The 17,584-nt window shown below is 38.6% G+C and overlaps 1 protein-coding gene across 3 annotated transcripts in view; it reads left to right on the top strand.

Moving 5' to 3' along the window:
• GRM5 (glutamate metabotropic receptor 5) overlaps positions 1-17,584 on the top strand; it is a 277,466-nt gene that overhangs the window by 11,001 nt on the left and 248,881 nt on the right. The window lies entirely within an intron of this gene.

Genomic DNA, 17,584 nt, shown 5'->3' on the forward strand with positions numbered 1-17,584 from the left:
GCCAGATTTATGCAATGACTGGGACAGTCTAGGAATGTAGTTCCTTCTGGTAAGCTACCTAAGATTCAAGCAAGTAATGTAAGTTTTATTGTGATAGCAACATCCTGTTTGTTATAGAGTTTTATTGAAAAATTGAAGGTTACTTGACCTGTAGGCTTACCAGTTTCTCTTTTCCTCCACGATTCCCTATTTGGGTGTTTCTTCAACCATGTAACCTTTCTCCCACTCCCTCTCTGGCCTCTTGCCTGTTAACTAGAACTGTCTGAATGATCCAGGCTAACATAGTCCTTTTCTTTCCCTGCTCCGAAGCTGATTTTATTACAGCTCTTTGCATTATTCATGTGTATTAAACCAACAGTTTACGCAGACAGATTGTGCTGTGTGAGCTGTTCAAGACTGTCCAGGCAGGACTAGGTGGTGCCTTTAGGTACCACCCTATGAGGGGAGTGACATGTAAATGGTGCTGACACAGAAGCAAGGTGCTAAAAAGCCTCTCAGTCATGCGTGACTGCTTATGTCCATGTCAGGCCAATGACGAAGCCTCTCCATCCACATGAGATGGCATGTGAGCCACACTAAGCCGCACTATGAGAGGGAAGAGTATTGCATCCTTAACTCTGTGCTGTGGATCTGCCTTTGCTGTTTGCTTAGCTTATGTCTGTGGGCTGGAAACATAGTACTACCTCTTCTTCTAGCCCCATTCAACTGCTCTGGTCAGGAGTGGGGGTCAAATTAAGTCAGCAGAACTAGGAATTGAGAATATTGGGTGTGGAGAGCAGGACAGTGCAGTGGCTATTGGAACAGGGAGTTTGGGATGGTTTATGTGGAAGTCAGAGACCCAGTTCTGTGCTCTCCTGGACTACCCACGTGGACCTGACGAAACTGTAGAGCTCATGTCAGTGCCTCATGATAGACTGGTTCAGATACACCAAGTCTGCATGAGGCTGTACCATTGCAGTATTGTGCTTCAGCTGATCAGTCTGTTGGCAAGTGCAGCATGGGAAATGACACTGTGGAGCTGAGGATCTCAGCTAGTGGCTCAGCATAACCAGCTAGATCAGAGCTACACTGGGTGTGCCTGCAGCTCCTTCTGTAACCTGCTGTGGACATGCTTCCAGCCATCTGCAAGAGGGCCTGCTTAATGATTTTATAACGTTTTGACATTTTGTAGGCTGAGAATTGGCACACATGGGTATCTTTGAGGCATTTGCTCCAAACACCCGTGATTCAACTGTGTAATTGAAGTGTTGTGAGGATCAATACTTTGGAGAGTAAGGGACACTTGGACACTGCTAGTCATGTAGGGCAGAGAAGCTTATGGACATGTAGTTTGTGTACATGTTCTGTTACCAACAGCACACAGATTTGTACCCTCAGAGCAGATACTGTGAAACATTATTGAGAAAAAGTACCTTGATTGACATACGTCCCCTGGGAAGGCAGAAAGACAGAGGACATTGGAAGCCTAGAAAACTGAAAGTTTGAAGTCTGGTTCCTATTTCTCTTTTACACACAGGCTTTTAACTGATTTTGTTTTTTCTACTCTTGAACAGTTGGTAGAGTGGGTGTTACATCCAACACCTCCGTGTGACAAATCTCAGCCTACAAAATACTGACACGTTACATTTCATTAACCATATGGGATCTAATTATGCTGCCAGCTAAAATACAGGTGTAAGTCCCCAAGGATCCATTTGTTATACGCGCATGGGCCCTATAGAATCTTACGGTATATTTGCCTACACAAATCAGGGAGTTCATTTGACATTTGCAACATGTATAGCTTCACTGAGGTGTGTACAGCCTAAGCTATAATACATAACTGAAAAAAAAATAAGTTGCTACTCACAAGATGGAAGGTTTTGAGAGAGAAGTGGCAGTGTCAGTATGTGTGTACTGCTACTAATGAAAAAAGATGTCAAGGTCTTCCCAGAAAGTAGCATTTCAACGTTTTGAAGTTATGTCCATACAGAAAACTTCCCAAAGGTAGCCAGAGTCCTTAAAACAATGGAGCATTGCCATCTGCTGTCTACAGACATCTGGAACAAAGCAACCCAGATCTGGCAGTGCTCTCCCTGCCCTGTCTCTCTTGGATGTCAGTTCAGAGACAGGAGTGCTACGTAATGCCACTTGCAGCAATTTCATCACAGATTATTTATCAAGTAGGCTGTGGAAGGGCGGGAGTGAACTCTGGGCAGATTGGATATGAATGTCAAAAGGTGTCTTAGCAAGAAGGGAGGAAGCAGAATATCAACGGTCTAGGTGAAGGAGAAAGAGTACAGCATTAAAAGAAACAAAGCACACAAATAGTAACAATACTTAAAATTAACTGTTTCACGGATACAGTTTCTAGACATAATATACCCTCAATCCTATTCAGAATGTGCCGTCGACAGGTCCTGAAATGCTTCATAAATTAAATATAATTTTACTATAATGGAGCCAAAGAACTGAAGGCTGGCATGCTGTGCTGGAGATCAACTGTGGCATCTGTCTTGTTCCCCAGACCTCTGGTCTCCCTTGTACTAGGCTGTCTTTCATGGTTGAAGGTCAAAACCTGGGATGATGGTCATAGCACAGGACATGCTACTCTGACCCCTTCCCTTGTTGTCCGTGTAAATTCAGTGGTGAGCACAAGGCTTTAAGTTGTTCTTCAAAGCAGAAATGAGGATGCAGCGAGGTGCTCTCAAGGGAGTAAATATTTCTGCAGATATAGCTAAATTTCAAGCAAAAGCAAACTATGGAATACAGCAATAACTCAAAACTGTGTCTGCATTTATAAGCAGCTGATTTGTCCTAAATATGTCAAGCAGAAATGACGGAATTTTGTTCTATAAAACGGCTCTTCAAATCAATCATGTTAATAACTTCTCATAAGATGGTTTCTCTCTGGCTAGATAAATATGTCATTTTGATATGATCATGGTAGAGGTGCTACTAGTTTCATTACATAAGCAAGAAATGAGTAATTACTTCAGAATCTTGTAGAGGACTTTCTAAAAATATCAAAACTAGAACTATGGCAACATTTGAGAGGGTTTTGTGTGTGTTTCTTCTCTGTATTAGTGTGAAAAAATGTTTTTATACCATTTTCCTTCATTTTGCTCTGTAGAATATAGGTAAACATATTATAGGAAAAGGTGAAGGACTGTTGTTGTTTTGTTCGGTTTGGTTTGTTTTTTTTTAATGAAAAATGCTTTTCAAAATGGAAGGATGGGTGTTTGTGCATTGTCATTTTCTGCCGGTGGAATTTGCATCTCACCACCTTACCACCTACACACCACACCTCTGGACTACCATGGACTAGAGTTCATATGCACAATGGCTGCTTCTGCTGTCTTCTAAAAATACTGATGTTGGCATCTGCAGTGAAACTATTTTGTTAATCTGTACGGGTGTGTGAGAAGATGCTCTGACTTCAAAGATCAGCATTTTTCCTGGCATGCAAAATTAACTGAATAAATAATAAGACTGATTGCTTTGGGTTTAAATATAATCTAAAAAATATTTGGGGCAACATCCCAAGTAATTATATATCTCAGGGAGTTGGTCAGTTTGTGACTATGGTCTATTTATGGGCTTTGTTTGAAATGTTTTAATCTATGAAATATTGTATTATTCTAAAGTCCATAGTGAGGGTTTTGATTCAGTATAATCTTTGCAATTGAAAAGTCTCCAAAAAGTTACCAAGTGACACTTTCTGATAGGAAGAATTTTGTAGTAAGAAAGGATATTTACCGCCGTTTTCCCAGTCAGATATTGCTTTAAGATTATGAATAGTTTACAAGAAAATATTGTTTATCATTTACTTGCAAGCTACATATTAGTTAGGCGCCTAACGTTTCTTATAGAAGGTCAGTAGTACCAAAACACCCAGTCCTGCGGTTGAGCAATCCCTGAGTTATTTAAGAATTCTGTATCAGGCAGAGATACCGCACCTATCGGTATAAACCAGTTGTGGAAAAATCAACCCTTGGGTGCTCAGACTGGTTCTTGGTCTGAGCTACATAGCCTTGACTCAATGCTGTGCTTGTATGGCATCCTGTCACATACTTCTGCGCAGTGCCATTAATGTACACATGCATTGACAGTTTGTTCAACAGGAACATGAGGATTTCTCTCACAAGCCAAGAACTATTATTTTTTTCTACCACTCTGTATTTCTTTGTGTATCACTGTGATTCCATTGTCTATTTATTTGCACTGAAAGCTTTTCTTCTCTCTTGTTATGTATTTGAATAGCATCTAGCATCAAGGTACCCTCTCATTAGTCGGTGCCTATATATGTCATTATAAGTTATATATGAAAATAATTTCCGTTCCCAAATAGTAGCACACTCAGTCTTGACCTACTTTATTGTGAAAGCCTGAGTCCTTTTCTTTCATCAACTGTTTTATTTCTTTAGTCCAGAGAGTGCAATGGAATTGGACAAAAAGAGATGGCAGTTTCAATCCATCACATACTCTGCAGGGTTCTGGTTCAGCAAGTGCCTGAACCCTTTTGCTATTTCTACACTGAACAGTTCAACTCTCTAAGAAGCAGCAAACCAAAAAGTGTGCTTTGCTGATAGACAGTTGACTTCTGAATCCATGTGTGACAAGTTTTTAGTATTATCTGCTAGAACAAGAACAATGCTGATGAAGGAATTGCCTGCTTGCCTTAATTACATGTTTCGCTAAGGACTCTTACTGTGTGTGGCAGTTTATCCATTTTCTTCCTTGTGATATTTTTCTCTGAGCGAAGCCCCTTGACTTTTCAGACTTGACAGAAGTAGAAACAGCTATATGATTGTAAATTTTGTAAAACTAGAACTTTAGAATGAACTTGCTGTTGGACATCACTAATGTCTAGCAAACTGCTGGTTCTATATATTATATTTGTGTTGTTGATATGAAAAATGGTACTTGCAATATGCTGGTAGCTCAAAATTTTATCTGAATATTGTAAGTACCTACGTGGAACTTTGGACACTATTCCAGTTCTGGTGTCAATACCTTATATTTCTCATATTTCTAAGTAATTCTAGTCTTTTTGAAATATAATAGATTAACCTGAAGCTGTTTGGGACAGGGAATAGAATCTCCCTGGGCACGTGTACATCACAAAAAAAAAAAGACCAAGAGCTGAGCTTAATCACGACACTTTCTAACAGATAACTCACACCCTGCTTCTCTTCTGGACCACTGCAATGATTCCTATACGAGGCAAATCTGCTGTAATGAGGACTGGACCTGAGCAGTGGATGCAGACTAATCTGTTATTTGTCCTTGTCCACTCTCCCATTGTACAGAAACCCTTGTGTAAACATAGAAGCCCCATCCTCCTTGTGAGCTTTACAGTAGTAAATGTCATGTAATTCTGAATTTTTAGTTGCTATACCTGAAGAATCTTAATTTGCTTGTTCTTGAAAAGCTGGTACAGTCTCATCATACCAGATCTGCTTATTTTGAATACTTCATAATTCATACTGTCTGCAACTGTGCCTGGGAATTATTTGGGACAATTCTATTTGATCCAGGCAAAAATTATTCCAAGGACTATTAGAGCATAGACAATCATGTTTTGGTACTAGGGAATGTTCTCTGATGCTGCTTTAATACACTAATATAAATGTTACCTTTGTTTCCTGATAAATAACTTTCTTAACCTGCAGGCATATATTAAAGAAAGCAGTTATGACTACAAGCACAAACCCACAGATTTTAACTCCTCTCGAACCTTTGCATAGTCGTCTTTGTTTTCCAATGACCTTAATTTCTTTTTAGCTCTCTACAGCTTGTTGAGATATTTAATAGCTGAAAATGTATTGTTACTAAAGGCTGCTTTGCTTTATTGGAATGAATGATGAAACATTCAAAAAAGCTAGCTGTGAGGTTAATCAGTTTTAATTAATTAAATATATTTTGTATAAACATTATTGTTTATTGAAAGAGGGCTAATTTAAAAAGAACAAGTATTTGAGAAATTAAGAAATATAATGAATGATATAAATTCATTATATTATATTATAATATAAAGCAGAATTGACACTAAGGCAAAGATTGCTTTCGTATCCAAAGTTCTCATCCCAGTTAATGGTATCTTTGGAATGGAGTCCTCTGGGAATGGATTTTCCCAACTTGGAATGGAGGGAAGAGCTTCAAAATCCCTTGATAAGTTTACTTAGATAATGTATAATGGGTAACCAAAATAGCAATAAAGTTAAAATTGTAAAAGTCAAGATGAGTTAAATCTTGCAAAGTAAATAAAACCAGATTGTTAAAGTCTACCATTGTTGTGTGTGAAGTTATGAAGAAGAACAAGAACAGATTGAATCAACATTAAAAGTAATTCAATCTTGGCCCTAAGCCAAAACAAACATTTCTAGGCATAGTAGGGGTGGAAAAGATGGCTCTATTTAATCTTTCTTCAAATTGCTAACTAAATTGTTCCAGAGACCATATCCACTCAGTGGAGAGTCACTTCCAAGGGGTGATTCGACCTTCCATCTTATTTAACCTCTTCATTAGTGACCTTGGATTACCGCCTTCCTAACTCGGGTACTTTAGATAAGTATTTAAAATTATGTGTGCTGACTAACAGTTTTCATAAAGACTGTTGAATATGAACAGAAAGGCAAGTTGATTGGGGGAAAGGAGAAAATGGAAGTGGAAATGACCACAACTGTAGTGAAAGAAAAACTCTTCAGTAAAATTAAAGGGAGTGTTAGATAATTTTGGTCCCAGAGGATTAAGACTAATTCTCTGTGAAATAATAAACTTGGAAGCAAGGTCTTTTTTAGAGGGACTTTCAGACCATACTGGAGAATAGCAAAGACAATAGATATGCTTTAATGCATGTTTGTGAGGGCAGAATCATCTCATTATTCACAGACTATGTCTCTGTGGTGTGTTCGCTTTCAAACAAACTTGGAAGAAAAGGATATGGAAATGAATGTAAGATCCTAGATATTTTTCATCTTTTTTTCATGGGATTCTTGTATTTATTTTATTTCTTCCTCCCTAAGGAGAGAAAATGTGATTTAGGTCTTGGTAAGTGCTGATATAGTGCTACAGAGGAAATTAGAGTTAAGATTTGGGTTTCCTTGTAGTGGGAACATGCTGCTGTGAAACTGAGGTGGGCAGGAAACAGGATGACGTGGAAAAAGAAGGTATGACATTGCATAAGGTTCTTCACAGAAGTCTTCAGTGATCAACACTGGGACTAGTTTTATTTAATGCTTTTGTAACTGATATAAGTGTAATTAGTTTAATTTTCTAATGACGCAGAATATTAACCATTAGGAAGGAGAAAAACTGTACAAGAAGAAATATACATTGTTTTGGAGATTAGGCTAAAAGAAACGGTACCAGGCTCTTAAAATCTTTATGTATCTAACCTAAATAGTCCAATCCAGGAGCATAGTTATCCTAAGCTTTGTCTGCAAATCAGTAAGTAATTCTGACACCTGCCAAGGGAGACTCAAGTTTTTAAGTGGCTTCCAGAGTAGTTCTGAAGCGCATAATGACCTCTATTGACTAAGTGTGAAGCTCAGAGTGATGAAGTTACTGTCTCGCCTGCCACAAATCTTCCTTTTTTCTTACTGATTAATGTTCATTTCTGTGGTTCCCCACTTAGGAAAAGAGAGTGTATGAGAAAAGAGAAGCCAATATGATAAAGATATGAAAAAGGTAAATGGGATCTTGGAGTGGTATTTTCAGGAAAAATACAAGAGTATTTGTCCTTCTGTACAGGGTTATGTAAATCATCATCTGATTTTTGCAGACTGGTAGTCACTGATATCTGGGGAAGAGAGAATGAAAGTGGGGAAAGCTGTGGAGAAGGGTTATTAGTGTAATCTGAAGAGCCTATCATGAAACAGGAGCCCAGAAGATTTGTCTTTGTTTAGTGGAGCAAAATGAAGCCTGTATAATATCATTAGTGATTTTAAATACATCACATTGAATGGTAATGATAGCTGAAAGAAAAATGTCAGTAAGTGTAGGCTGAGTATTAGCAGGATTTCTATCATCAGGTGAATGTGGCTTTAGAGTAGCATCACAGTAGATAAACTTTTTGTCCAGACTGCAGCTGGTTTTGAGTTACAGTGCATGCATGATCTTCAGCAGTATGTGTACATGTATTTTGGAAGAAACAACTGAATTGAGGTGCATTTGAAAAGCATATCCCCAGAATCTGAAAATAACATCAAGGAGAAGAAAACTATTATAAGAACGTGGGCACATTTAATCTTGATGAAGACAATAAGTTATAATGAATTTTCAGGTTAGCTTAATTTCACTCCACAGAAAAAGCATTGTCACTAATGATCGTTGAAATGGTCTGAGCTACATGGCTGCAAATAGGGGAAGAATGCAATTTATAAACTGGATGCAATACACCCTGATAAATGGAACAGAAGGTATACAGCCTGATGTTAAAATCTACACCATCATTCAAATAAACCAATGGTTATGTCATGTTCAGGTTAGATGAGGAGGCAAGAAAAATGGCCTGCTATTCAATAAAGTTAACTTAAGCAGAGGTAATTCCTGTGGCTTGTTCTTCATTCTCTTGTCCCTTTCTTTTTTTGAACTCTTGTGTGCAATAAAAAAAAAAGAGAGTAAGATTGAATGGAATGTAGTTTTGTACATAGAATTTAATGAATTTTGGGCTGCCTAGTATGCTAATTGCAAATTGGATGAAAGATCAATTGATTGATAAAATTTTCTCAGTATAGGAATAGATTCCAATTGGAGACTGATACAGAAAGAAAGAAAGAAAGAAAGAAAAAAAAAATAACCAAAAAAAAAACAAACCCCCACACCAAAAAAAACCAAAAAAACCCAAAACCCACATCTGAGAGATATCTTAGTGTATTCCTAAATGCTAGGCCAGAGACAGGATTTTTTTGCAACAATCTTTTTATAAAATCCACACTACTGACTGCATCAAAGACTGGAATCTCATTGCCCAAGGTGAGAGCTTTCCTCAAGCTGTATTCTTGGTCTTCCCTGGGTGCGCTGAATGTTTGAGTAATTTATACAAAAGAAAAATCTCTGACTGGAGAGACTGAAGGAAACCCATAACATCATGTCTTACAACTCCCACCGCTAGGAGAGATCTGCAGTCTCTGCTTCAGTTCAAGCATGGAGGGAAATAAAAGCTCACTTCTCACATAGTGTTTATTATGCCTGAAGCATGTGTGAGAAAGGACTGACCCTGCTGAAGTGAGTAATCCCAAGTAAAGGTTTTAGGTAGAACTCTTAAGTAGAGGGAACAGCTTTGATCTAGCTAAATCAGGCACCCTTGTCCTTATGCAGGGTAGGCCCTTTATAGTATTTTATGCTGTCATTTATGTTTATGTAGTTGGGGTAAAGGTCAAAGCAGAATGTTGATTTTGGAGGCTCTCGGTTGGCTCTTCCTTGCACTGCAGAAGAAGTCTAGATGGCTAATTCTAGGCTGGGGTAACTGCATAGCTGGATACCTGAATCCCTTTTTGTTTTTTTCTCTTATGGGAGATATCAGATCAGATGGGATCACAATTGTTACCAAGGGGAACTACTCTTATATATTTGGGTTTTCTTGCCAGGAGTATGGTAAATCTTGCAAAAAGTTCCCCAGAGAGGTTGTAAAGTCTTCATCCTTGGAGCTTGTCAAAACTTGACTGGAAAAGGCCCTGAGCAATCTGATCTGAGTTTCTCCTCTTTGGAAAAAGGAGATGGACAAACTGACGTCCAGAATATTCTTCCAACTTCTTTCTATTCTCTGGATTAATTGTTGTATGGTAGAAAAGCAAGGATATAGACCACAGTGCATTTTGTCTCATTTTAATTTTATTCCTCTCTTCTTTTAATGTAGTTGTTCAGGTATCATAATACTGTCTCAACAGGCAGACTGTGATCCTCCTTTTTTGCAGGATGGAGAGACACAGGGTTAGGCAGCGGTCACTGGATGTTTCTAAATTGTGCTGGTGGAGCCAGACTTCTGAATCCCAAATTAAGTCTGGGTCATCCTTTGTTTCATGCAGTAGGATACAACTACAACTAATAGAAACCAGAAGCAGCTGGAGTCCTGATCTCACCAATGACACTGTGGGATGGGAATGGCTTCTTACTGAACTGTGCCACAGAGGGGTAGGGCTGCAAGTCCTGTAACTTTCCCACTGAACTGTATCTGAATTGATTTGGGCAGAGTACAAACTTTCTGAAGCAGATCCAGAAAACTCTCCTCACAATGTACTCTGGGCAACTTGAGTAGATAGGTGGAGGAAAATGAAGTCTATGTTCCCTATTTCCTGCCAAGAAAGAGAACATTTAGAGCTGAGCATCTGAATATAAACAGTGCTGAGTTTTGTAGGCCTATGGTATTATTCCTAGGTATCAAACAATAGTTCTAAAAGATAAAAAGAACTTCAAGACAGCAGGTAGACATATTGACTGTGGGATGATATGTGATGCCAATATGTTGCTAAGTACTTTTTTTAAATTAACCTTTGATTATCTTCTGTAACACTGGAAATCAAAGTTGAAGTAAAACAAACATCTACGTTTAACTGTTAATTTTAAATAATTTTGTGTGATAAGAATCTGACTTATGTTGCATGTTTACAGACACTATAATCAAAGTGGTGCAGAGTGAGATTGTTCCACCCTGACCCTCTCAGGAAAACAAAATAGAGCTTTTATGGACATTGAAGAAACATGAAAGGTTTCCATATCAGGACTATTGCAAGTCCATTTGGAAATTTATGCAGCGTGTGTGTGTACTCATTCATATGTGTGTGCAAGGTGTGTAACTCCCTAGCTTTGTGGAATGTCTCTGTGGTCACTCAAGATCCATATTCTTAGATGAAAGACAATATTATCAGTGGTTGTACCAGGAGCTGTAATGAAGATTTCTGCCACCTTTGTGTATGTTGCAATGATTCAGTGCTGGTGATTTGATTTTTTTTTCCCTGACAGATGCAGTCAGACAGCAAGCAGTATTTCACTATGTCAAGAGATCTAAGTGGATTCTAGCTTGAATAACTGCTGTTCACAGAAAAGCAAAGATGTATTTGAATTTATCTATGATGAGTAGATTTAACTAATCTAGTAGCTGCAAACTAATTGACTTTTACAAGAAGTGAGGCACATATTTTTTTATGGACACCACATATTCACATGTTTATATTAGAAAAAAATAAATTCACATTATCTATTATGTGAAATGACAAGGATCTGTTTCAAAGTGCAAAGAAATTGCATGGGACTATTTATTATACCCAAATGCAAATATGCAAAAGATGAATGAATGTACATAAGGAAAAGGAAGTGCGGAGGAAGTAATGATGTATGTTCTGTCTGTTTTTTCTCTCCCTCATCTCCTCTTACTGTCCCATTTTACACATGTTGGGGCAGAGATTCCTCTTTTCTAGGTTATTGTTACCTGTGTGAAGGGAAGCATAAGGCCAAATTTCATCCCACACATGATCAGATCCTCTGCTCAAATGAACAATGTGGTCAACACGTTAAAGACTGTTTTCTGTGTATTGCTGAAGACATGTGGTTTCTTTAACTGCTTACCCTAAAGGCAGGATTGTGTTGTGATTCTCACATTGCTCCATAGATTTAAATGACAGAAGAAACCTGTCTGCTCACACACTCAGATCTTCTGCATAACACAGGTCATGGAATTTTACCCAGTAAATCGAGCAGTGGAAGAGATAATTCTTTCCTCTAATGTGAGTGTTATCAAGCCCATGAACTTGTGACTAAACCAGTGTATATCTTATTGAAAGACGTTTGGTCTAAATGTAAGGCCTCCAGGAGATGATTAATCAGCTACATCCTTTAATTATGTTGCAACAGTTAATTACTCTTGCTGCTAAAATTTGTCTTGCTTCCAATCTGAATGTGTCTGTCTCCATGGAGACATTCTTCTATGGAAAGAATAGGGGACCATGACCTCTCTCTTCATAGAGGTTTCTATTTGTTGTCTTTCTTCGTAAATTGTTTGTCTTAATCTCAGGCTACAATCGTCCTGACTGATGGATGTGTCCTGATAGCTTGGTGAAAATACAGAGCTCCCCTAGTCAATGCAAAAAAAGTGTTTTAGCTTTACATGAGTATGAGGGATATCAAAATCTGGCTCTTGCGGTTAACATGCTGATCTTTACAGCTAGAAGAAATCCTTGTCTGTAAAATGTGCTTTAATATGGCTTCTGAACCAACTAAGTGAAGGTTTCCAGTTTTGATTTCCATTCAACTTGGCTATGAGCCTCTGGGAGGGGGAGATGTTCTTGCCAATATCATGATTTCACGTTCATAAAGACATATTGAAGAAGAAATTAATCTTTCTTGGGGAAAGGATTACCTTTTACTGATCTCAACCTGATATTTTTATGCTGTGATGTCAGGGAGAAATTACTCAGCATTCAGTACCAATGGCTCGAGGAACTTGCTGAAAATAGAGATTGACCCCTTTATTCTATTAATTTACTTTCTGCAGGTGGGTCACAATTTGAGCTCAGAGGGCAACTGAGCACCCTGCAGCCGCTCACTCCTCCCTTACCCACCAAGGCTGAGAAGGGAAAATAAAGTGAAGGTATCGTTTACTCCCTCCTTCTGCCCAGCACTGGGAAGGAGGCAAAAAGGGCTAGGGAGATTGAGATAATGACAGGGAGGGATGATCTCACCCTTTAAGGAACAGGCAAAATACAGATTCATTAGGGGAATTAAAAAAGAACATAATACAGACACTAACAACAACACCAACACCCATCAGACAGAGCAGGGCTGTGAAAAGCATTACACATCTTAAAAACACCTTCCCCCATCCCTCCCTTCTTCCTGGGCTCAGCTTTGCTCCTAATATCTCTACCTCCTCTCCTCAGTGGCTCAGGGGGCAGGGAATGGGGGATGCGTTAAGTCCTGCTGCTTCTTCCACCTTGGGAGGGGGGGGAACTTCTGCCACTCTTCGCCTGTTTCAGCATGGTCCCCCTATCACACGAGACAGTCCTCACAAACCAACTCTGACGTGAGTCCCTCCCACAGGCGTGTGTGTCACTCCCACATGTTGCAGTCCTCCCAGTGCCTTACAACAGTGGGGCCTTCTTCCCATGGGGTCTCGGTCTCCTTCAAGCACAGTCACCTGGCATGGCATGGGGCTCCCCACAGGCCTCAAATCAGCACCTGCTCCACCGTACACCCCCATGGGTGGCAGGGGGACCTGCCCTGTTGTCTCCCCATGGGATACAGGGGACTTTCTGCTCCTCTGTACCGCCCCCACCTTCTCCTTTCTTCAACTGACCTTGGTGTTCCTCTTCACAACGGCTCCTCACCACTCCCATAATGCCCCCAGGTTTCTCTTAAGTAAATTATCATAGAGGCGTAGCTAATTGACCAGGCCTTGGTGCAAAGGTGGCTCTGACTTGGAGCTGGGGGAGCTTCGAGAAGCTTCTCACAGGAGAACACTACTGTAGCTCCCTCCCCTGCTACCAAAAAGTGTCCCCCACTCACTCAAAGAAGGAAAAGGTGATTTGCTTGCATCACTTAATAAAGGTTTCAAAATCTGGGATTCTGAGCTGAAGACAACTCACGGCAGTTGATGACACAATCCTGCCTTCTCTTTCAGTGTCAGCAGCTCCTAAAAACATACACCCTATTCAGGCCCAAATATGTTATTTTATGTGATTCAGGACTTGGGAGCTTTGACTTATATCTGTCTCTGACTAATCTTGATGAAAACAATCATGTTTGGCTATGTATATTTTTCTTCTTGATAAAACCTATTTAAAATAGCAGAATAATGAAAAATGTAACCAGTTCTTTAAAAATCTATTTTTTTGCAGATCTGGAATACACTAGGTAGCATTGATTAGTGACAGAGATGTTCAGAACCAATATACTTTGCATTTACTCTTACTCAAACACCATCTACTGTCTGCATGAGGAGAAGACGATCTTAAAACCAGCAGCATACTCGTTATAGAATCTCGTGCTAGAAAGGGTATAGAGCTGTTTTCATTTATTATGTTCTTCAGCTTCATCCCACCTAATTCCATGCTTTCTCTCCATGGAGACAGGAGGTTTGATATTGACTCACATATGCGACACCCAGGGAATTTGTGAATTGAAGGGGGAGGAGAGTCTAGGCTGACTTCTACTGCCTGTGCTCACTTAACATCTTAATTCACTATTTTAAAGGCACCGAATAAAATATTACTTCTTGTTAAGACTGAATAAATCAGTCTGCAAATCAGTTAACTTTTAGCAACAGCAGTTAAAAAATACAAGTCTTAATGAGATGCCTAAAGAAACAGGGATAGCCTCACAGCATGGAAAGGTCTGTTTGTCCCAAGTTATCATGTCTGATAGTGTCTCTCAGCTCACGTTTCAAGGGAATCCTGTGGTTGGATAATCTGTACTCTTATTCATCTTCCTCCAGTTTCTAAGTGGTAGAAACCATCTGATGCCAAGGTGTACCCAGCTACAGCATACATGCAAAGATGGGTAGAAAGGTGGAGTCTTGAAGCATGCCCTGAAAGAACTGGGGTGACCCCAATGTTCTTTCTGTCAGTTCATCAGATGAATCTCTATTTGATTTAATACCTTCAGATTTCTGTAAAGTGTGATCATTCTGACTGTTAGTTCTTTGTACATATATTCAGCTTTTAGTTTGAAATTGTGACATCCTTGACCCCAGCGTCTAAAATAATAAATATGGCATGGAAGGTTTTTCAGGTGTTCTCTACCTTGTGTAAGTCTTCAGGAAAGCATAAACATATGAAAGTCAGGAGGACTTAAGATAGTGAGCATTTCACAGGTTAGATTGTTTTAGGCCTCTGCATTTAGCAGCAGTGGAGGTGAATGTTGAACTGGAGGAGGAGACTGGGCTGAGAGAAACTTTCCCTGCTTCCCTGATGAAAAGAGTGATGAACTCTAGGGCTCTGAGGAGTGTTTCCAGGACAAGGTGGAGTCATCAAACTATTTTTTTTTGTTGTTGTTTGGTTGTTTGCTTTGCTTTCTTTGCATCTTTGAGATTGTAAACAAAGTTGCTTTGTGAGCCCCAGAACTAAAAAAGTCTGGTTTCCTCTACAGATTTTTGTTTTTTTTTTCCTTAAGACCTCCATCTTACTAGCCCTGGTTTTGTACCCAACCAAGTGTCAGCTGGTTCCTTCACACAGGCAAGAGGCAGCACATGGAATGTTAGCAGCAGGTGATGCTGAACACAGTGGAAAAATGCTGATCTCTGCCTCTTTTTACCTTGGCACAGGCAGGGATTTGGGCAACTCTCCTCCACCCTGACACTGACTTTTGTTTCATTAAATTTGTGAGAACACCTAGCATCTCTGTGAGTTTCATCCTTTTTTTTTTTTTTTTTTTTTTTTTCATGTGTCTAAAATTGGTCAAGATGTAATTAGAAAGAGATTGACAAATACACTATGTCTTCTGAAGAAAGTAAGCTACAAGTATTAGGAATTCTTTGTGGGAACTGAATAAATAATAAAAATGCGTAGATTCTAGAAAAAAAAAATTGAACTTCTAAGATATGCATTTTGAAAGTGATGCTTCAGATGGGAAAAACAGACTTAAACACCTCCACTATTTGAATTAATTAATAATAATGTAGTCTTTAAGACTTAATTGTGTTACATTTTTATGGCCACCTAGTATCATCTCTGGGTACCTAGAGGACAATTCTTTGTATTCATAATTTCTGCATCAAGTCATATATTTTGTTATCACATAAAGCAAAAAAAGAGTAAAGCAACAAGCATTTATGTGGCTTTTTATATCTCGGGAAACATATGTGTGTTAATAAAGGAAGCATTGCAATGCCAAAAGATTATTTTGTTTCTTAAACAGATGCAAGCAAACACATCATTGGGGAAATTACTGATACATAATTGTATTTCATTTAAGCACTTCAGAAATTAAGAACATAAACCACAAACCCCTTTTTTAATAAAAAAAATATTAAAACAGTGTTATTGCTGACTTTTATTGTAAATAAAAAGGATCCTTCAAGTTAGGACTTACAGTGAGGGATATTCCACTACTTCTCTTGGGGTCTAGCTATTCTAATCTTTATTTGGTCTCATGGTGAAGAATATTAATTTTTTTTGTGTGTACAGATGGAATTTCCCCTGAAGCAGCTTGTTCCTCTTGTCCCTTATTCTATCACATGGATTGCTGTGACAAGAGCACTGTCGTCTACTCTGTAATGATCTTTTAGATGCTAGAAAACATTGATTAGATCCCTTTGAGCTTCTTTTCTTTAGGCTGAACAAACTCAGGTCTTTCAACCTTTCTTGATATATCAAGTTCTCCAACTTCCAACCATCTTGGTGACCCTCTGCTGGATGTGCTCCAGTTTTTCAGTTTTTCTTGAACTGGGGTGAACCAACACTGGGTACGAACAAGAAGTTGTCTTCCAACCCTGATGTCTTCCACAGGCACCTTTTTTTGGACATGAAAATGTCCCTTACCTTTGAACCCAAGGAGGGACAAGACTGATCCACCCTTCCTCATTTTTGTCCCTGTCTTCTATTCCTGTCTTTCTCTACTTGAATATTTTAGGGTCTGTTTTGATTTATATTTTAGGTCAAACTCCATGGGGACTAGTTGTAGAAAATACTTACAAATCAGAAACGAAGCAAAATGTATTTTACCTTATTTCTACTATTTCTATCTTTAGAACCATTTCTGGTTTACATAATAAAAATGGGCACAATTTCCATGCAAGTTGTTTCAAGGATTATTGCACTGGTATTTCACACATCTTTTTAATCACAGTACATACATACACATCTGAGGTATTTTTGAATTTGTTCAGACCTTAAATATATTATGTGGGAAGACAGTGGTATCATAATGGTCTGATCTTCAATGTAGGGTATTTAGTGAGACTTGAAAGCATTTGGCAATTTCTGAAGTAGAATCCATAAGAATTAGTTGAAAATCTTCCTTATTGTAGGATTGTAAGAATAATTTTCCTGGATTCTGTTCCAGGATATTATTTATAAATATTGTTACCAAACATAATAAAAGTTAAAAGAAATTAAGTCATGAACAAAAGCAACCTACCTGCCATATTGCATTTCATTTGTGGCCTGCAATATCTATTTTCAAAACACAGAATCTTATTGTATGATTTCCTTTCATGGTGATAGAAGAACCTGTCCCCTTCCCCCATCAGCTATTCTTACTATTTCCCAGTAGAAAATATTAGCATCAATTATTTTTCCCATCTAAGCCCCTTGCTGGGGCTCACTTTTCTCTAAGTAGGAATCACACTTACATGTCTCTTGATTTTGTTTAACAATTATGAATATACTAATTTTTTCAGAAGCAGAACAGATGAATTGTTTATTGTTCCTTTTCCCATGAATACTGTAGTGACACAGACATGAAGAGCAGATTAATAGCTCTGCAGTTATATGCATGATGAATTTCTCAGAATGTACTGAATGGTGTACCGAGTCATGGTCTCAACCAAATATCAATAAAGTATGCTGATTTGTATGTTTTTCATTGTTCATGTACATTATGCTTTGTAATCCAGCTGTATGCCAGAGGTCTCTACTTCCAGCACTTACTGAGTCGGTGTAACAGGTCC

The sequence above is a fragment of the Athene noctua genome, chromosome 1 (genome assembly GCF_965140245.1).
Source record: "Athene noctua chromosome 1, bAthNoc1.hap1.1, whole genome shotgun sequence".
Lineage (NCBI taxonomy): Eukaryota > Metazoa > Chordata > Aves > Strigiformes > Strigidae > Athene > Athene noctua.